This window comes from Colossoma macropomum, unplaced genomic scaffold, assembly GCF_904425465.1.
Source record: "Colossoma macropomum unplaced genomic scaffold, Colossoma_macropomum, whole genome shotgun sequence".
In the NCBI taxonomy this organism is placed as follows: domain Eukaryota; kingdom Metazoa; phylum Chordata; class Actinopteri; order Characiformes; family Serrasalmidae; genus Colossoma; species Colossoma macropomum.
The window spans coordinates 10,102,498-10,121,773 of NW_023494792.1; positions in this window are offsets into that span (position 1 = coordinate 10,102,498).

Genomic DNA, 19,276 nt, shown 5'->3' on the forward strand with positions numbered 1-19,276 from the left:
TCCTCTATTCATATTTCATCTGAATGGAGTGTAGATTGCATGTGCAGGGAGGAGGGAGCAGGGAGGGGGAAATAGTAAACAGTGAAGCTCGCCTAGAGCCACAGCTTTTATGCTGCCAGAGCATTGAAACGGAGGCTGCTTACTGCACCCAGGCTTTGCAGACCCCTGCTCTCATTTTCACTTTCTTTAGTGCCTTTGCAGTCTTTATGCTCTCTCTCTCTCATGCTAACTCACTTTTGCTTTCTATCACAAACACACACACACACACACACATGCATGCACACAAACCTTTATTGTGCTTTGATGTGCCCATCTTGCTATTTGGCTGGAAGGGAGATACACAAGGCTGTTGAACTTTATACACGTTATTAAGCTCTCTCACGACAAACCCTGGACCAGCTAGAGGATAAACAGTGACTTCACCAGCAGATCCAAGTGCAACATGACACACTGAACCAAACATTCCTGCCTGAATATTTGCACACACTACCATATCTTTATCATTCAGTAAAAATAACAGAAACCCAGCAACTTATAGAAAGCAAATAGTAAAAGATATGTCCCTGTCCTTTCCTCTGGACTCTAGCATTAGCGCATTCAAAATAAAATATGCATTGCATTGGATATTGCGTCAGAAGATCAGTGACCTGTTTTTTTCCCCCATACACCAATCTGAATGCAGATTTTATTTTAAACATGTAGAGCAAAGACTGTTCTGTTTAAGTGTGTCATGCTGTGATATTCAGCAATGATAGTTGAAACAAATGTTTAGTTACCAATAACTGCAGACAAAGATGTCTTTCATTTTCTGGCAGGTCTATGGCCAAGACATGACCGAGTAACAACAACATTTAACTAAGGCAAGTCATATAAAATACAAAAATAAAAATAAAAAAGTTTGTGCATAAAAAATAAGAACAAAACAAGACTGACTAAAAATTTCACTGAGATTGTGATGAGACGAGTTAAAGCAACCTTGAGACCAAATCAATGCTGAGTAAAAATAACTGAGACAAGACTGAGTAAAAATAATATTCAGACAGACACAAGACAGTAAAAATGGCACTAAAGTGCTCACATCCTACATTTTTCATGTATTTTACTTTTTCTCCTGAGGTCCACTCATAACATTTGTATGGTTCTACATATCAAAAAGTGTCATAATCCATTTATACATTATTATTTTCAACCTCTCTTTATCCCTTACAATTAAACCCTATTTTTGTTACTGTTCCTTTAAGACTGGTATAAGATATCACTGTTCTGATTGGCTGTTCTGTGTTGTGTCTCATTCAGAAAGCAGTTTGGCTGAAACACTTCTTATAACTTCAATGTAAGTGGGCAGAGCTAATCTGCTGTAGACTGAATAGGTGGATAAATGTAAAGGAGTTGGTTCCTGTGACATCACAAAAACAATGAAGTAAAATTAGGCTGTTTTTGCAGCATAATTGTCATCTACAGACTGGGGAGAGAATTTTTAATATAGTTCATATTAACTTCAAACTCCTTCATTAAAAAGCATGAAAATGATTGTTTTAATGGTATAGGCCTTTTAATGCTGCAAAACGACAAGGTAAAAATCATATTGAAACATTACAGAGTAAAATAATGCTGAGACCGAGACAGGATCAGGTAAAATTAATGTTAAGACCAAGACAAGACAGGGTAAAAGTAACGCTGTGACTGCGACAAGGCTGAATAAAAATAATGTAGAGACTGGAACGAGTCCAACACCATTAATTTGCAGCCTTGAGGCTGGTCCCAAGTACTATAACACTACCAGAAACACTATTAGTTTACTTTATCATTGTGAATCAGCACTCAAAGCAGCATTTTTCTTCCGTTCTGGCAGAGACACCAAAATGTCAGCTAAGTGACTTCACACACACACACACACACACACACACACACACACACATACGCACGCAGCATTTATTCCAAACTGAGTAAAAGTAAACAAAAGGTCTCCCTTGACATGCAGTTGACTGAGTCACCCAGCTATAAAAATACACCACCTAAAAGTGCTTAAAATAACAAACAAACAAACAACAACAAAAAAAAACAAACATAGCATTGAAGTGGCTGAAGATATCTCAGTGGATGGCTCCCAGTGGCTTTGACCTTAGCTTAGGCTGTGATCCCATCTCAGATAGGACCTGATGCACTTCTGGTTTCTTTTTTTCTGTTTATTTTTAGCAGGATGCAGGGAAAACACAGGTGAAGGATGAGGGCAAAAGGCTCCCCCCAACTCAGTGGACAGCATAATAGCTCAATATGATGGATCTGTGTTATTCACAGTTCTTGTTAAAAGGTGCTGCTGCACTTACCTTTGCTTGTCCCATGAGAGCTGACGTCATGATTCCCTGCGCGTGCACCAGCAAAAAGGAGTAGAACCGTCTTAAGCATTGTCTCCTGCTGACCTGCAGGACTCGGCTAGAATGCTCTTGTAAACCAGAAGGATTGGAAAAAGTGTAGCTACTAGAATTTTATGGGTTGGATCTTTAACATCTCTTTTTATGGTGCCGTAACAAACCACATCCTCCTGTTCCCTTTATGAACACATGAAGGTCGTAGCCATTATCCTAGGTAGTTGGAGCATATTAGACATGTTTAAAATGCTTTTCCAGGGCTTTGGAAGGGCAGACGGTGCTACATGGGTAAGTGACACGTTGGGTTATGGTTCTGCGTCCAGGGAGGTTTTGTGTCCGTGCTCCGTACGGGGCATTCACTCCCTCAATGCTTATCATTTAGCACCCTCTCCTTTAGGCTGCCTGAGGCTTAGGACACAATGAAGGATGATGCTCATTCTAAAATAGCTCTGTCCATCAAGCTGAGTGACTGAGCAATTTTATGAGCTATGGGTGCTTAAATGTTACACAACGTATGATATCCGCGGTCTGCAAGCAATATGATCACTATATAAACAACATGATTTCTTATAAGCAGCACTTATTGTTTTTACACATGATAATAAAATTGGAAAAAAGATCAAATGAAATACTGCACACTTTAGCCATATGTTTCAGATTGTTAAATTTCATATCAAATGGCTTTTTTTATTCCATTTTCAATCCAATACTGGATTACCATTGTATGCTTTGAAAGTAGAGGGACTGTGTTGGATGAAGCAAGTTAGGTTTATAAAGTCTAACTTAAATACAGTCTCTATATTTCAAACACTAAACATATTACCACCTTCTAGCTGGTTTCAAATCCCTGTTTTTTCCAGCATGAAAAGTCATAGAAACTATGAAAAGTACATGTATGTGCATGAAATGCTGGAGGGGGTTTTATGAAATCGGCACTGGCAACCCTGAGGCAATGAACAGCCGGCGTCACATATGCAAGCTTGTGTTGTGTATTTTTCACTGCATTAACTTTGCACAGTTCATCATGGCAGAGCAAGGCTGCATGCGTGTTGTGAAAGGGGTGCTGTACCTCTGCACATGTGACATACATTTACAGTTGAGGTTGTACTCTAAAAATAAAGGTCCCTAAATGGTTCTCAGCCTGGATGTATGGTTTTAGGTAGAACCTTTAATGAAAGGGATGGAAGCGCACACTAGAGTCTATGAGGACAGCTTCTGAATGCAAACAAACTTATCTCAGTATTTCTCAGACAGTTTTGCTGAGCTGAGACATTTTATAATGTCATCAAGCGAGTATTCTTTCTAGTAGCTAAAGCATATTTGTTAGCAATCACAGACAGCCTAACTTAGCTATAGTTCTCTCTTTAGATTAGTAGTTTGCATGGAAAGAATAACCTCCAACCAGGATTTGAGGTTCAAGGTTCAAACACCGTAAATCCTTCTTGAAATCATCTGGCCTGTTTCTCAGTTTATCTAAATGTCTGTTTTAATTGGTGTTGGGTTATTTATAGCAGCCAACCATTTTTATCTCTTCCAGTCTTTCAGCAGTGTGTAATAGATAGGCATGTGCCGACATAAAAATTATGTATCACAATAATTATTTAGCCTTTTTTCATGGTTTATGATATTATCATGACCAAAAATTGGTTAAAAAATTACTAGTGCATGATGATGTAATCAAAAATCAGAGGCGTCAAATAAAGAGTTATTGCACTTTGATTATGAGTCAGTGTAAGACTAGGAACATTGTGAAATGTTAAACATCATAAACAGGTGAAGCAATTGTTAATGAGCAAGGATGAGTAGAGGATTGCTACTTTGCATCAGTTTGCATCATTCCACATCTTAAGAACAACTTCCCTCAACAAGCAGATGAAAGATTTCAGATATTTCACCCTGTGTGAAAAGGGCAAGGCTGAAAACCAAACTGAATGCCTGTGACCTTTGACACCTCAGACAGCACTGCATTAAAACTAGCATGCTTCTGTGATGGATATCACAACATGTGATACCTTAACAAACCACTGTCAACAAACCCTGTTCTTCACTGCATCCACAAATGCTAGTAGGACTCTACTATGCACAACAGAAGCTATAAATCAACAACGTCCGGAAACGCTCATCTGAAATGGACTGATGCACAGTGGAAATGTGTATCCAGGTCTGACGAGTCAACCTTTCAGATTGTTTATGAAAATTATGGAAATCTACATTAACGTATATTTTTTTCTTTCTCTTGAAAGCATACAGTTTTGCAGATATCAGGTTTTATTCTGATAGCAGTGATATGTATTTCTAAGGGCCCGTCCTCTCGTTAATTTTGTCACTGTGCCACAGAGCCAGTAAGCAGTGCCGAGCCTCCGCCACTAACAGGATTAGACACCAGGAGTTTATGTCTTTTACGGAGGCTGCCAGGCGCAGGGCTGGGAATAATGGGATCACTTCCCAGGCAGTTCATCACCAGACGAAGCACCTCTCCCCTCTCTGCATTAGCTCTGCATACAGCAGAACTCACAGCCATGCTGGAGCACACCCACCGATAAGCAGTAAACAGTGACAACGCAGATAAACACACATAGGTGTGCACCATCACTGAAGAGAGCGCATAAGTATTTTATATGAGCAAGAAAAAGACACATGCAATAAAATCTACAGTATCAGAGGATCAATGGATCACAGAACAGAGAATCGATAATGTCTGACGCATATGCACCAAGGAAATATGAAGGAAATCTGAGGAAACAGCCCAGCTTCGTCCTCGTGGTCAGTTTCCTGATAGTTACATCTCTAATCAATTTATTCAGCAATCTCTCTAGAGCCTGGCCATTAGGGCTAGACTTCATTTACCCATAAAACATCACCCTCATTACTACTGGGCAGGAAAGTGGTAGCTCTATGGGGCACTCTACCTGCATTTAAGATGCTATGAGAGTGTAAAATCTAAAAAGAGATCCAGGAGCATCGAGTAGAGCTCATTAGTATTAGTTAGATATGTAAAAACACAGTATCAAAGCAGGGATGATTGCAGCCAGATCAGAAGTGCTTAGAAGAGATTTGCAAGATAGTGGGTCTCTGCTTCTTTGATAGTCAAATCAAGGAGCCTGAAGTAACCGGAGGTGTTCCTTATGAACTGTCACAATTAGAGAAACAGAAAACGCTGGTGAATGAACTGCAAGCCCACAGTTCCACATTAATACCACCCTGTTATGCCCTGTTACTTTAAAGGGCTGATATTCTGCATTTTCATGTATTTTTTTCCTGATATCTACTTATGATATGTGTGTATAACACTCATAACACACGCACACACACACACACACACACACACACACACACACACACACACACACACACAAAATAAAGATGTTACATCCTTCAGAATTAAACATTTAAAAAATGTTTTTGTTACTGTCCCTTAAGACTGTAAATGTGTACAATCTCTGTTCTGATTGGCTGCCCTGTGTGATGCCTCATTTATAAAGCAGCCCAGGCTGAAACACTTCTTATAACTTCAAGGTGAATGTAACAGATTACATGTTTGGCTGATTTTCTGTGTGAAAATAAGTTAACACATTTTCTTCAAAGAACAAAGAGCAAATTTTAAAATGCACACTTTCTATTTATTTGCTTTTTATTTATTCAACATATTGGAAAAAATCAAACAAAAAACCTTAAATGTGTCAAAATTTGCACAGATTTTGTCACATTTTATTCAATACGTTAAATATTAAAATCAGGAAATAAACAATGTGCATTAAAACACTCATATCCTACATTTCACTTGCATTTTACTTGTATTTTATTTTTCCCTTGAGGTCCAGTTATAATATTTGCATGGTTGCAATACCAAAAATGATCATAATTCATTTTTACAAGACCATTTTCCAACATCTCTTTGTTACCGTTCCTTTAAGACATATCATGTACTACATGGCCCAATGTATGTGAATATCCCTTCAAATGTTCGGCCACCTGTAGCATGTAAAAATCGTTCATCCTCTTTTGAATCCCTTACAGCAGAGTTCCAAACTGCTCTGTGTCAGGAGCTTCATGAAATCACACATAATGTGGTGAGTTTGGTGTAGAGGAACTCCAGTGGCCTACACAGAGCCCTGACTTCACTCCACTGAACACCTTTGGAATGAACTGGAATGTCAATTGTGAGCCAGGCCTTCTTGTCCAACATCAGTGCCTGACCTCAGAAATGAGTGAATGGGCACAGATTCCCACAGACACACTCCAAAATATTGTAGGAAGCCTCCCAGAAGAGTGGAGGCTGTTTAAGCCAAAAAGAGCGTCCCAAATCCACACTGATGCCCATGGTTTTGGAATGGGATGTCCAACAAGCTCATTTACATATCATGGTCAGGTGGACACATACCATACAGTGAATATAATGTATATGTAAAAGACTGATCTGATTGGCTGTCTTGTATTAAGCCTCATTTAAAAGGCACTCAAAGCTGAAACACTCTGCATGAACGGGTGGAGCTAAACAGTTGTTGGCTGAATAAGTCGATATATGGAAATGATTTGGTTCTCGTGACGTCACAAAAACAATACATTTAAAAGGGGCTGTTTTTGCTGCTTAGTTTCCATGTATGGACTGTATGGTCTGGGTAATAAATGGTACATTTTGAATCTTTAACAATGTTTACATATTATATCAAATTTTTAATTCATAAAAAGCAGGAGAAATTCAGTTTTCCATGATATGGGCCCTTCAAAATGTGCAGAAGTGTGTTCTCTGTTTTCATTTCAACAAAATGTGATTTGACCAATGGTGCCCAAATGACTGTAATTGTACCATATTGTGTTTTTATTATAATTTAATTTTTTTAAGTTGCTTTATATACATACACCCCTTTCTAATTATTCTTTAAAAATGTAAGTCATAAAAAAGCTACAAATATACCCCTTTCCCCTAGGAACATGAATGTACTGTATCTTTAAAAATCATTTGAGATACACACTTAAATCTTCAGGACTACATTGTACATTTCAGTGCAGTTATACTTTGTTTGGAGACAAAAATGTGTCACTTCACTTCAGGCACTGTATTACTATTGTATAGGGCACATATATGACTATCATGTCTGTAGATATTGAAAAAGTAAGGCATACATAGATATTGAGACTAACAGGTTTTTTGAACTTCCAACATTGCCAGGCTTAATGGTACACACTGTGTTTTGTCTTTGCATTGGAGTTCTATGTGTGATGACCCAGAGCAGAACTGGATAGTGGTCACTGCAATTTTAAGTGGATTGTGTAATCTAGTTGTATGTTTCGATGAAAAGGAAAAAAAGCATCCGGAGATACAAAATTATTTTCTTCCATACAAGTGGTGTTTTGCAGACAATATTTTCTTCTCTACACACGGGTCAACAGCACCTTCTGTCAATTCACAAACTGCAAACTGAGTCAAAAATACAGTCCACACCTTAGATTCACAAACATAGTATATGCTTAGTGTTGATAAACTGCCTTCCACTGTGGGTAAATAAACAGTATTCACAAACTGACCCCGACCATCGCTGGCTAGGTATTCTGCAAAATGATATGAATGCAAATAGCAAGCAGGTTTGACTACTATGGCACAACTTTTTACAGCTATAATAAAGGATACTGTTTACACTTATTTTTCAATGACAAAAAAAAAATGCAGATGTGCAAAATGACTGCCTTCCTTTTTTGTAGACATTGTGTTCTACAAACATTGTTGAACAGCTCAATTTAGCAAAGAGATGAGATGTAGGAAGAAAATATCTTTCCTAAAATTTGCTAAAAATATATTTATCTTGAATAGAGCATGTGTGTGTATAATGTCTCCAACATACGGATCCATGCAGTAGCATAACTAGGATCTTATGGGTCCCAGTGCAAAAATGAAAAAATGAACGGAATAAATAAGAATCTTAGTGTTACTATGACTTTCTAAAATTAATTTAAATGAATAAAAAGTTATTTGCTTGTTTATGTGCTATTGGTATACCACAAATAAGTCGATGCCTGGCATATCATCAATCCAAATGTTTACATTAGGCTCCCTATTTAAGACGGTCCCAGTGCAATTGCTAACCAAAACCAACTGCCCTATCAACCCCCACCCCTCCAGAAGTTACACCACTGGATCTATAGCGAAACCTTGCTTTAAATCTCAAAGTTACAGCACATACATTTAATAGACTCCCTAGTGAAACTATAGAATCAATAATGCAGTATTGGCTTAACATAAAGAATTTGGCAAAATTTAGTAAAAAAAATAACGGTACAGAACAAACAACCAAAGCTGAGAATATGACAATCAGCAGTAAAAGCACATCACACAGTCTCTCTGTTCAGTGTCTTTGTTGCCATTGTCTCTCTGGCCTTGGATAAACACAGAGGAGATCAGCTTCTAAGAGTGGGCAGTAGCTGATTAGCCAAAAGGGGTATGCTAATGAAATACCTGCTTCAGAAAACCCTGCTTTATTACTCTATTATACATAAAAGAGCCACAATGCTCTCAGAAGCCTTCCATCAAAGCAGACATCATTGCCTCACATCTCATTTGCACCCATTTTAAATCACCCTCATTAATTGCTGTTTATTTTCTTTCTCCGCAAATCAAATCTTGCTCTTATTGACTGTAGCAATGAGAAGCTGCAGCCCACTCATGAAAAGCACATGGCGTGTTTGGACAAGATAATATTTAAAGTGAGGTGGTACTGGTACTTTATGTCTGCAGGGGGGACTGTGTGATCTACTTGATAAACAAGGCTTTATAATTATTGCAGCCCATGAAATCTTTTCTGCAAGCTTTCAAGGATATTCTGAACTTAAAGGTTCCTAAATTATTTGTGGCTTGAACATATGGTTCTAGCACAAAAATAAGTATAAAGGACTTTGCATTTTGTTGTTGGTTGGTGGTCATCTTTATCAGGAAGGTCATCTTTAATTCCTGTGTGTGTGTGTGTGTGTGTGTGTGTGTGTGTATGATTGTGTTTAAATGTGTGATTCACACAAATAAATTGAACTGAACATTACAGTAGATTCCTGCATCTGAATATAAAGTCAGTGATCTCGTGTGGAGAGTACAGACACATAAGAGACGCATAAGAATTTCTCAAACAAAAAGTTTACATATTGAAATGTACAGTTGTATGTAAAAAGGTTTGAACACCCCAAATGACAAGAATAGTTGATTTTCTGAGTTAACACATCCTCTAAAGAGAACAAACTTTGTGTGCTGCTAACAAGCAATGACAGGTTAAAGGGGAGGGTTAGAGCGCCCTTCTATGACCGCACTCACAAAATAAAAAAATGCTTATCAAATCACAATCAAAAACACTTTTTTAAAATGTTGACTGGTTTGCTGACACATGAAAATGAAAATCCAGTTAGTTTCTACTTTGTAAATCATACACTCTTCCATCCAGATATATTTAATCAACATTAGAGAAGAAAAAAACTGCATAGATTAACTGAGGGACCTCCTCCAAAACAGACAGTTTGGATTTCATGTCTACTGTGAAAAAGGGTTAAACCAGTTCACACTCACTCATCTCGTTTACTAAAATGATTATTTAAAGAGCCGTCCGTTGAAAGGTTCTTTAGGGAAGCAAACATGGTTCCTCTATGGCATCGCTCCAAAGACCTTTTTTAGCACATTTATTAAAGCCATCAGTAGGTGGAAAATATTCTTTTCTCATAACCACTTCATTTGCATGATTAAGCAAAGTTTTTCCACCCCACGCATGGTTTTGTTGTATTTTTGCAAATGTTTTAAATTAGAAAATGCTAATTTGCTTTGTTAGAACAAAGAATGTACAAGGCTATGAGTACTAAAAGTAGAGAAGCACAGAAATAATCAAAGCTGTATATATATAACTAACTGGATTTTCATTTTCATGTGTCAGCAAACCAGTCAACATTTTAAAAAAGTGTTTTTGATTGTGATTTGTAGAGATCTACTTATATATATATACACACACACACACACACATATATATACATATATATATATATATATATATATACACACATATATATATATATATATATATATATATATGTGTGTGTATATATAAGTAGATCTCTACAAATCACAATGCAAGGGTTGCATTTACCACAGATCTGAGCCTACTGTATTATCTGTGTTATTTATGTCTTAATTTTTGATGAATTATTTACTGTATTATCTATGTCTTAATTTTTTATGTTTAATTACATAAGTTTGGATACATAATATGGCTGCAATACATTATCTTACAGTGATGTCAGGCAGAAAATGAACAGCAGTATAACTAAGTTTTTTTTATAAGTGTGTGTATAAATATGTGACTCATGCTACTAATTTTTATTGTGGTTTATAAAGACATGGTTCAAAAAAGAAGTTACTGAATATAATTGTACAGTTACACCTGCCGTTATAACATGCGTGAGCATACAAAACATTTTATTATTGTATCTAAACATTGTTGCCATAATTTTAGGAATGTCTCTCACTAGACAAAATCTTAATATTTCATATTTAAAAGCAGATGCAATATTATTAAAAAACATAGACTAAATCATGGCTATAACTTTTTTTTTTTATGCAGTGAGTCACATGTTACTTTACAATTACAGACAAACAGTGCTTTCTGTGGCAGTCTAACATGCCAATGTCCTGGTTAAGTCTTTACACATGAGACATGAAGCCATTCTTTTAGTAATGATGGCTGTGGGGAGATAGATGGCCATCTCTCCATCACTCAGTGCTGTAGCATTTTTCTCCATGTGCCGAAAATGATAGTCAGAATTAGAAAAGCTTCAGTCTGGGGATTTGGAACATCTCTTGGGTCTAAGCCATGTTACTTGTGAGCAGCTGGGTCCTCTGCAAGCTGAGAGCTGAGTTGTGCCATTGGCAAAGCGGTCAGTCTCTCTCAGCTTGGGAAAACTGTGAAGCTATCTGTGTACAGACTGAACTCAAAATGGACTGTGAATGTTTCTTGCTTTCAAAATAAATAAAATAAATCAATCAATCCGAGCTGAAATATTCCTTATATGTACTGTAAAAGTCCAGGCTAAGCCACTATAAGCTGAATAGGTGTTGAGTTTGTTTTTGTGACTTCACAAAAATGTACTGTGAATGTAATGGAACATGTTGAAACCTTAACAATGTTTACATACAATATCTACTTTGGGTTTTCCATGAAATGAGGCCTTTTAGATCTCCTTGCACTCCTGGGGGGTATTCCACATAGCAGGATTTCTGAGTTTAGCTAGATAATTTAAACCCAAAGTCAAGCCTGTCCAATAGGAAAAGAGCTAAGGGCATTCCCATTGGATAGTCCTCATCTTTGGGCTTAAGTTATCTGGCTAACTAAGAAATCCCGCTTTGTGAAATACCCCCCTGGTAAGTTGTATGTATATATACAGATGTAGTTTGGGCACCACATGTTTTGTTGATTTTCTAAAACATCCTCTACAGAGAACACACTTCTGCACATTTTCATACACAGTCACTGTTTACTTTCTGAATTTAAAATATTTGCTAAATAAATAAATAAACATGGCCTGTGCAAATGTTATGGAACATTTTATGTTTTACATTATTATATATTATACTATTTTTTAAACTCAGCAAATAAACAGAAATTGTGCACTTAATTTGTTCTCTTTAGAGGACATACTAACTTATTTTCTCTTAGAAAATTAACTAAACTTGTCGTTTGCGGTGTTCAAAAATTTTCCACACAACTGCACATTTCAATGTGTAAACATTGTTTGAGGAATTCTAACTTAAACACACTCACACATACACACAAGAGTTAAAGATGACCTTCCCGATAAAGATGACCACCAAGCGACAGCTCAGTTTGAACCAGAGCACAGATGCTGCTTTATTGTCAGGAAAAGTACAGTCTCTCAAACAGCACCCTCTAGTTTCTACCATCCTCCTAATCAGGCCTTATCCTTGTGTGTTGATCTCCTCATGTTCTCCTCTTTCCTTCACTGCTCTGCCTCCCTCACTTACTGTAACTGCAGCTGCCAGGAACTCACTCACTGACATCACTGAATAATGAAAGTTGAGAGTGAATGTCAGCATGTGTGTCCTAGGTGTGGGCCAGGATCTGCAGACAGTGAAGTTAAAGGCTTGTTTCAGGTCCTTTAATAAGATGTAACAGAACAGGTGGTCTTCAGAGAGCGGTCACTGCCATTATCTACACTGATGAATCCTCTGACAAGAGGAGATGTGAAAAGATGTGCGGGGTGAAAGAAAGATCTACTTGTATGTACTTGGTCCTTGAATGAATTAGTTTTCATGAATGTAAGTGATATTAAAGAGGTTTGTTCAAGTGTTATTGGTTCAGATGACCCTTCTACAAAGTAAAGAGGCCATGCACTGCAAAATAAATAAATAAATAAAAATAAAAATAAATCAATAAAAACAAATTATTTAAAAAAAATGGTTTAAAATGAATTGTTTAAAATTTTAAAGGAACTAATATGCATGAACATGCTCTGAGAGGAAATGTACAAAAATGTAGTAAACCCCCCATGTCACTGAAATGTGCAAGAGCAGAAATATTAGCAGATGCTTTTGTAATTCAGTGTTGGTTGGCGAGGTTTCTCTCCTGTCGGGAGCGTTAAAACCCAGGGCTCTTAGATCCAATCACAAGAAGTGGCACTGCGCCAATATATCTCTTAGAGGGTACTAAGATGCCAGGAACCACTCCTACCCCCCCACCCCCCGCTGCCTACAGTGTTCTGCCAAAGCCTGCGGTCACTAACACACACTCAAACACTTAAACACACACAATCCCTAAAATAAATGGATGCATAGAATGAGTGAGGAACAAATATTCCTGTTTTGCCAATTCATAATCAGTAGATTACTACAAAACTAGTAGAAGGCTTTTGAATCAATATTATTGGTTACATTGGCCACTTTCTTCCAACTGATACTAGTCAGATTCCATCGCACTCACTCTACAATGCCACTTAGGCTACTTTAGGCTGGACTTTGGATTCATAAAGTTGGTCTGCCACATTCATATTCATTATTGCAGTTTCCTCAGTAAAAAGATGTTGCTAGACTGTTTCTCAGGGACAAGTCATGATTAAGTTAGCTGCCACAGTAAATAAATAAACAAATAAATTAAATAAATACAGCAACGTAGTGTGTATGTTTATCCAACACAAGGATGGAATTGACACAAAAATGGCATTCCAAACTATGATATGACTTAACAAAACTAGAATCTGACACAAAAGAGCACTTTTATCTTTAGTTGCCCTTCAGTACTTATTGCACACAGAAGACAGAGAGAGAGAGAGCAAGACAGGTTGCACTGTTCACACCTTAAACCTACAGGGTAACACTTTATTTGGAGTGGTCCTTTGCAGATGATTAATAAACTTGTAACAGATTATCAGTAACACATCAACAACGTATCAGTGAAGCAGCAGTAGTGAAGCATCCGAACACACTGTAATAACTATCTTGTAGACGCTCTGTTGATACATTACTTACACTAAGTAAATGTATTGGTAATATGTTACCTCTATTACACAAGACCTAACCTTACCCAACCTTACCCAAAACCTACCCTAACCCTGGCCCTAATCCTAACCCTAACCTTAACCTCAACCCAAAACCTAATCCTAACCCTCATATGTTTTTGATATGTTACTGAGAGTCTAGTTGAGTGTTTGTTTCATCTAAAATGGACCACTCAAAATAAAGTGTCACTGAATGAAATGACTTTTTAGCTACTGAATACAACTAGCCCTGCCATCCGTAACACTTAACGCCACCTATTGGGTATATTGTAGTGTTTGCACTCACTTTGCTCTTAGCTGCTGTTTATAAATGATAGGTGCTGCAAACAAAGCTTAAGCTTTCATTTGTAGCAGACGTTAATGGGTTGCTTGTGTAAAACCATTCTCATAAATCAGAAAATCAAAAATAATAATAATCATATTAAATTATAAGTAAAATGCTGGAAAATGTGACTAAGAACTGCAGAAAATACTTGAAAGACTTTGCCAGCTACTATAACAAATTCAGATTCATATGAAACCTAATGAGTTCATGAACGAGGAACAGGTGTGGGTGATCATGAGCAGGATGTGCTGGGGTAGAGCTGTAGCAGGAGAGGACTAATTGGGATGGAAGAGCCATGTGGAGTCTCTAAGGCATGACTGAGGTGTTTGTGTAGTGTGGTGTCTAGCAAAGGGGCCGTAGGAGAGATTGCACCTGACACTTGAAACATTCTGAGGACTAGGAATGATAACTAGTCCGGCTGGCACTGTTCGTTCGTCAGTCTTCCTCAGGCATTCGCAGACTCTGTGGTCTTTCTTTAGGGATCCTTGACTCTTTGTGGCTCTTGAGCTCTGAAGTATGTAGAATTTCAATCTGTCCCCAGTGGACTCTTCATTTTTATCGAGAAATTGATAATATCAGAAGATTGGTGGTTCAAATACACTCTCTGGATCTGGTTAAGGTATCCTCCTTCAACATTTCACTCAACTGGTATAAAACTGACATTAAGTCAAGTCAAGTCAAGTCAAATTTATTTGTATAGCACTTTTTACAACTGATGTTGTCACAAAGCAGCTTCACAGAAATCCATTTAGGACAAAGTTTCAACATGAAATGTAAATCCTCCAGGTGAGCAAGCCAGTGGCAACAGTGGCAAGGAAAAACTCCCTCAGAGCTGAGGAAGAAACCTTGGGAGGAACCAAGGCTCACAAGGGGGACCCATCCTCCTCTGGTCAAACTACCTACAAAATTATTATACTACTAATATTAATAGTAGTAGTAGTAGTAATAGTTAGGAGTCCACTTCAGTGTAGAGTGGGCAGCCAGTCCAAGGCAGGTGGCGGTGACTGGGGTGTGGGCAACTGGTCTGAAGCGGGTAGCCAGAGAGCTCTACAGACAATCATCCAGCAGTGTCCGGCCAGACAGGTAGGCAGTCGTTTTCTCGGAAGAAAGGTAGGGAAATGGAGTTAGTTTTGTTCTGTATGGGTGTATGTATAATAATATGTAAAACATTTCCAGAGTGTGGCTAACGACTCCGGCAGACATTAAGCAAGTTTCCTAGCTGACCCACTACCTATTCCTATCTATAACTTGCACAGACAGTCCGTGTGTTGCTGGGATGTTTACAGATTCCTTTAATGTTGGCATGATACATTACTATAACTAACTGCTAACTAACTACAACTTGTAATAACCAGTGAATCATGAAAGTATTTTAAGAATAATTCTAAGAACAAGTGGTATTCTTGGAAATATTATATTCTTAAATGTGTTCTTAACCTTATGATAACCTTGCACTTGTCTTAAGCTGTAAGAGTTGACAAGGTAAGGATCTAAATTTATCAAACTCAGACACTGCCTCTGCTACTTCTGCCCAACCTCGTCTCCTGCTCTCCATCATTAGCCCACAATTATCATATCTTCTAAGGAGGATTTTTTTTTCTTGTTGGCTCTTTCTTCCCCCTCTAGGTCTCCTAGAAAAACTCCAGAGATTAACTTGAAGAAAAGCATTTTAATCTGAATAGGATTTAACAATTTGATAGATAACGTTTTTTGTATGTTAAAGTCCTTGGCACAGGCCCCATAGTCAGCCCAGGTTTTGGTGCGTTTAGACCCTCATAGATCCTGCCATATAGGGACGGCAGGGGCTGAACCTACCACCTTGGCCACCAGGTTATGGCCAAACTGGTGGCGTTGGGGAGGAAGGAAGAGAACGATGAAACATCAGCATCTGAAAGCAGTTAAGTAGATGTGTAAGTCGAGTCATTTTAAAGAAAGTTTGTGATTGGTCAGAGTTTCATTTCTTCATTTCTTGTTCACTATTTTTTTTCTAAGTACATTCTTATGAACTTGAGTGTTATGAGTGTTTTCTTAAGAAAGCTTTCATGAATCCAGCCCCAGGTCTTTAATACTTGCTGGAGCATAGTGTCAACAGGAAACCTAGGTGCGTGTACAAACATTAAGTACAATGGGACATAGCCCAATGTTTTATGAACAGTCTCTGACTCTTGTGTACTACAGTAATGTCCTGTATGTGCCCAGGCTTGTCCAATATGTGGCAACGTCACCAGAAATGCATAATACATATCCCATTTAGGTACAAGCAATATATAAGCCATTTGCGATACTTTAGGTCGTACAAGGTAGGAAAAGCCACTCATCTGCTCTTTGAGTCTGAATTGGTAGGTGTGAATTGGTAAGAAATGGCCAGGGTAAGGCTGTCATGACAGCATTTTAAGTAGCTAACAGATGGTGTCACAGACCCCCACCTCCTTTATTAGGAATAGTTGTTCTAGATTGGTTGTGGGTTGCTCCAACCACCTAGAACAACCATTGCTAAACTGAAGAGGGGTAATGCAGCACCATCTGTCAGCTACCTTACTCATTAATGACTGTCATGTTATCAAATTGTGTGATCACAGGTGTTTAAACATGTCAAATAATCATTTCAACTGATGTAACTCCTCTAAAGAGTAGCAAAATGTCATACAGATGACAGGATAAATCCATTTGCATTGATATAGTACAACCAGACAGAGTTGGCAGAGTTAAAGTAAATTGAATGTACCTCTACTTGGAGACTTCATATAGCATGACTGTCTCCTTTCACTAACTCACTTTAGGATTTCAGTCTTGTACATGTTAAGACACACTATTTGCCTGAGTATAAGAGCAGTGGCATAACTAGGATCTTAAGGGCCCAGTGCAAAAAACAATGAATAGATGTTTGTAAAACAATTGAACAGATGTTTCTATCCATCCTGACTTGTAAGACAACAACTCAGAAGAAATTGTTAGTGTTTTCAGATTAATGGAGTTCAGACCTCAACATCATGGAATGTATTTGAGAATGCTTGGATTATGCTTTAGACTGGGGTTCAATTCCCTGCCTGGGCAAGCACCCTACACTATACCAATAAGAGTCCTTGGGCAAGACTCCTAACACTGCCTTTGCCTGCCTTTGTAAAATGATCAAATTGTAAGTCACTTCCAGAGTATCTGCCAAATGCCTAAAATGTATAAAATGTATAAAATGGAAGCTGTACTAAAGAAAGGGTTGACACATTAAATACTGAAAAAATATGTTTTGATGTTGATGCTTCATTATAATTTTCTGTGAAATATATGCTTTCTATTTTTTCTATTCCTGACATTTTTTTCTTGTTCCTTCATCAGTCTTCCTCAAGCATTGTGAGACACTGTGGTCTTTCTTTAGGGATTCTTGACTCTTTATGATGACTCCTGAGCCATGAAATGTCCATAACATGTTCTGTCCCAGTAGACTCCTCTCTGTGCAGATTCCGTTAATAAAACTGAAAGTAAGTCTCCTGAAAAGAATGGAAGCTGTAATAAAAGCTAAGGGTAGATACATTAAATACTGAAACTTTTGACTTTTGACTGGAAAATAAATGAAAGGTGGTCTCTGACTTTTACACAGTACTGTACAGATTCTGAGATCTGAGATAATATAACTGCCCACTTGAGGAAATTGCTTCACTGGTAGAACTTATATAAATGGTGTTGAAGGGTCTATCTTCACTCTGTTACACTTATTTAACTGGTGCTGACTGATGACATACAGCCTTCGCTGTTCTGCTTATGTAACTAGTGCACTATGTGCAGAACCTTGGTTAACACTATAGCACCTAGCCCAGTGACTAAAGCAGAGGCCTTCAAATCCAGACCTTGAATCCACCTTTTTATCTGGATTTTGCAATCACTGGTAGGTATGACTCAAGGTTGCCAGTCAGTTACATCAACAGTTCAGTTAACATCCAGCGATAACAAAATACAGGAACAGATTTAAAGGTCAGACCTCTGGCTTATAGTGTCTACAGTCAGCTCCATAATTATTGGCACCCTTGGTATTATAAAAAGGTCAGTAAAGCAGTCTTTGTGGTTAACTGTCTTTGAGATTGAAAATATGAGAGATATCTAATCCTCAGCTGAAGTACATTTAGTCTGAGAAAACACAAACACGTCAAAAAACAATTTCAAAACCACATTTAATAAATCAAATCTCATTTTCAATGATAATCTTTTGCTAGTACCAGTAGGGTATTCACCATAGAATGTAGTGGATTCCAGGAATCCATCAAAAAGGCATTCATAAGTACTTGTTGTTTATCAGGCTTGCATGTTTGAGACTTTCAACTTCTCTGCTAGGCTGTCAGCAAAAGGATAGAATGAGATATAATGAATATGTTGGATTTCTGTTTATTTCATGATCAAAATCATTTGAAACAAATAGTGGTCAGTTCTCGATCACTACGTTTTCCAGCAGGTCAAAACCTGAGCATGGTTCTCTCAGCTTTACCAGACCATTTGATACGACAGTGGTTGACATAACTGACATTTCAGCCCACTCTGGATGAACATTAACAGTGACAACGAGTATTTAACTTTATGCTGGTCTCACTAAGTCCTCCTTCCAAGGATGGAGCTGAGCTGGCCCAGGGGTGTTTCTTATTTACTAGCCTTTGGAACATCCATCAGTCCTTTCTTCAGGTTTCTTGGCCAGGACTGGTGACCAAAAGGAACTCTCAGCAGTGTAATGACACTGTGCACTGAGTGCAGCTCCTCCAGTGTAATCTGCTTTTAGAATAGTAACAAATCTGCTTAGGACCTTTCTCCAAAAATGTATAAATGCACATATTGACTATGTATAGCAGCAACATACTGTGCTACACCCTCACATCTGTATTTTCTGTTGCGGAACCAAAATATTTCAGTTATTTTTGGGTGTTTTGGAGAGAAATGTGTATCCTGGATCTCAACAATGTATTCAAACAACTATTTGCCTTTTTTAACTCCTAAGCAAATGGAGACTCTTCAGAAAACTGAAAGTTTTTGCTTCAGTCCCACTCAAATGTGTCTTTAACAATAAACATAT